Here is a 4,391-nt window from a genome sequence, read left to right on the forward strand (position 1 = left end):
ATCCGCCTAATTGTTCTTGTTTGTATTGTTCATCATATTAAAACACTTTTATATATCTTTCTATGCTCATATTTATTTTGTATCATTGTATTACGTTCATCAAAGCCTAAATTAGTTCAGCTAAAAGGTAACACTACATTAATTGACTGTGAGGCGGTACGAAGTTCGAAAGAATAACCCCGTGGATTACTTCCAAATTTCAATACGATTAATACTAATTTTCTTCGAATTGTTATTAAGCACAAATAAACATAAAATATACAATATATTTTTGATATTTTTTATTAATTTTATATTCAAGTTTGTAACAAATGAGTAATTTTCAAAGTTTGTGAGAACAAAATATCCATACGGAATTTAGCCCACACAACGTATGAAGACGCACCCTGTTAAACAAATACAACATAGCAAGGGTATACACGAAGAAGGAGAACGAAACATAGCAAGCGCTTTTACACGATACGGTAAAATCACGCCACGTAAACAACACAACAATTATTGGGCTGCAACGGGAAAACCACGCCACTTCTAGCAATAAGCGTTATCCTAAAGCAACATGTTGCGAACGCGCTAGCAGCAACACACGGCTTGACGGAAAGCAAGCAGGCCCATCAGCAGTCAGTCAGCACAGGACTATAACAGCGATCACACGCATGACACTAGACTCAGCAGTGAGTCGATCCTCTGGCTAGTCTTAGTGTCTTATGTTATGAACGCCGTTCGTTAAGGGTGAGCTCGGTAGTGAGTTGATCCTCTGACCGACTCAACCCTTAACTTTCGGTCGGCAACACAGTCTCCTGTGGTCCAGGATTATTTTTAAACGGCCATACACGAGCGCCGGCAGAAACATCCAGGCGTCGTCGTCGTGGCACCCACGAGCGTCAACGCACGTAGCAGCACAACATCACCTAAGTCTACACGAGCGCCGGCAGAAATATCCGAGCGTCAACGCACGCAGCAGCACATCGTCACCTTAGCCTACACGAGCGCCAGAAACATCCGAGCGTCAACGAACTCAGCAGCACATCGTCACCTAAGCCTACGCGAGCGCCGGCAGAAACATCCGAGCATCGTCGTCGTAGCACAGACGAGCGTCAACTCACGCAGCAGTAGAATCGCCGTCGAAGTCATCATCACCACAGAACGCTATCCTAAGCCGCTTAGCAACCCCAGAGCGTGGCAGAGTAGAATACGCTATCGTATAATAACTATTTAACCGGAGGCGCGGAGAGGCGGATGACACTACTGCGGTAAGGAGCGAATGCCTCGTAGTGAGTCGATCATCTGGCAGGCATTTCACTCTTAACCTTACGAAGGCTCCTAATTCTGAGCGATAGTGACGCGCTAACGGGCCACGCAAACCGCTACTCTGCCATAGCGCCATCCTCGGGTGACGCCACTACAACGCGGAAGACACCATTTTGTACAGTCAAGAAAAAGGGAAATTGTGGATGTATGGTAATTTTTAATAAAATACGATTTATAAAAGGCCCAATCGTTTACAAATTTATTGTAACGAACCCTTGACACGGCGATTATACCTCAGTAAATCACAAGAAGCAGGGGCAGCAAAAAGCAGTTAGTTGATAACATTTGATATAATGAAAAAGGGTAATATTTATAGTTTTTAATTATCGGGACTCGATGATAATTCAAAATGACAATTTGATTTAATTTTTTACGAATTACACAGGAATTCGATTTACCGAGATTCCCATTTATCGAGGCTCAACAAAGAAAAATTCAAATAAACGAGGCTTTTATATTTGAGATCATGTTTTCATTTTTAACATTATTGGAAATTAAAAAATAATATAGGTATGTACATTCATTTGTACCACTTACAAATTTAATAACAATTAAAAATTTAACAGAAACATAAAATTATAATAACAAAAAGTCAAGCGTTAAAAAAGCCCGTAACTTTTGATTGCTTTATGTTATTTCTCTTAGTTTTTCTATTTCGTTATCCAAACGGATTAGGTTGTCATATGCACTGTTATGAACATTATGTGTTGAAAAAGTTTTAATTGAGGAATCAATGCTCTGGATTGTATGTTGTCATCTCCTTCGGCGTAAACATCAGCTTTGTCACTTTCAGTATTTATATCCGAAACTCCATACAATATGTGGTTATCTGTCAACATACCAGATACAGCAAATTCATTATCAACATCTTCGTATTCCTCAAAAGTACCAGAATTTAGAGAGCTCTCAGAAATAGTTGCCCAAAGATAATCTATTTTCACTGGACTATCCTCCAATATATAATCGTTTAACTGAAACCGCAAGCACGGAAGCAGTTTTGAATACACAATGTGCTAATATTTTACCAAGCTTTAAAGCAATTTCTGTAGTTGTTAATATTGTGCAATTAAACATTTTTTTCTTCAAAGCTGTTTACCATTAATATTAATAACCATTTCCTTCTGGTATAATGATTTAAAATCTTTTATAATACCCATGTCAAGTGGCTGCACCGTGGAAGTGGTGTTGGGTGGCAAAAACTCAATTTCCACGTGGCTAAGATGAGGGTAACTATTATGCGACATACAATTGTCTATGAATATATACAATATGTTATCATTCGATTATTAGCTGCCATGGAGTGATTTCGTATTTACAGCAATTCGTTAAATATAGTTGTTGTTATCCACGCTTTCTTATTATGTCGATAAAGGTTGGTTGGTTTTGCTGACTTTCCGATTAGCAGGGGCTTTAGTTTTTCGGTGCCATCCACGTTTACAGCAAATAATAGGGTCACTCTCTTACTGTGTTTGCCCCCATGATATTTTTCATTTTTGAGGCAATAGGTTCGATCTGGCAAACACTTGTAGAATAACCCAGTTTCGCCTGAATACATTATTTGATTCGTAGTCCTTTATCAGATCACTCTGCTTTTTCTTCCATTCAGAATGTGTTTAAAATGATCTAGCCAACCACTGCTTTTCTTAAAATCAGTTATGTTCATAGCTTTAGCAAAAGCCAAAGCTTTTTCTTTTAATAACTCTCCCCCAATGGGAACATTGCTTTGACGGCATTGTGTAAACCACCAGAGTAGAGCCTTTTCTAAATCCGGAAATAGGCGACAGAAGCTTAGATGATATGGTTGATGGAGCGATATAGAATTGTTTTGCCAATTCAATCTTTTTTGTTTCATTATCCATGGCTGAAATAATGCTTTGTTTTTGCCCGATTGATAACGTTTTATGCGTACGTTTTTGTGCCATTTTGCCGCTTGAAAAAAACACCGCAAACTGCGCGAAAACAGTGTGAAAAACACAAAACTCAACATGCACAACTTCATAATGGCGCCATGGCAGTCTGCAAAACCTAACGGTGATTTAATGACAAGAAATTCCAAATTGAATTATAACAGGTTACGAAACAAAATTTCGTTTTATTAGAGGTTAAACATTGTTTGCGTTGCGAAAAAAATACGAATTAACGAGGGGACCAAATATATGCAATTTTTACAAATTAACAAATTTTTTTCAAGGATACTGCTTTTTTTTACGAGTTATTGAGGTTTTCGATTTCGATTTTTTCAAATTCAATTTAATTCAACTTTTTCGTATCGTACATCATTGGAAAACGTGGCAAGAGGATAATTTCTCTATTAATTTTCCAGTTAAAGTGGATCTACAATAATATTTCCTCTAATCTTTTTAATTACCAAACGTGTACCATTGCATAATTGAGTTGGATTGAAATAACGCAGTTTATTTTAAAATAAATTTTTCCTTTCAGGAATATACATTCAAGTAATCAATTGTTTTCGTGAACAGGAGTGCGAAAATTGTCTGGTAGTATAATGCAGTTCTATTCTACTATTTCCAATATCTAGCAATTGTTGGGAACATATTTGTGCTGTTGAATCAATTTGCTATTGTGCTCGCATATTTATGGTCCATCGAAGTATTTCAACACATTACCATGAGAGCAATTGCTGAAACATTCGATAATCTTATTGGCTTAAGAAAAGCGAAGGTGACCGTGCCGTCGGCAATAACCAGACAGTTGTAAGACAGAACCACGGAAAACTTCACTGTTGCCGTTTAAATATTGCTCTGTACAATGCTTCGAGAATATTTATGAGCCCTTATGCACTCATCTTAAATTATAATTGAACTTTTTATCAACACTGCAGCTATTCCGCTATTATTTTATGTTAGATGTTACATTTGGTTTGTTATGAATGCCTGTGCATCGTTCGTCCATAATCCAGCAAAGTCTTGGCGATGCAACTGTCCATAAAATTACCTGTTGTGATGTTAAAAATGCCTTACGCGTTCCAAATGGTGCGTCCTAACAAAAAACCGCCTTGTTCAGTAGCAACAATCAGTATAATAATCCATACAATGTATGTATATGAAAATTACTGTACTTTT

The sequence above is a fragment of the Bactrocera oleae genome, chromosome X, assembly GCF_042242935.1.
Source record: "Bactrocera oleae isolate idBacOlea1 chromosome X, idBacOlea1, whole genome shotgun sequence".
NCBI classification, from domain to species: domain Eukaryota; kingdom Metazoa; phylum Arthropoda; class Insecta; order Diptera; family Tephritidae; genus Bactrocera; species Bactrocera oleae.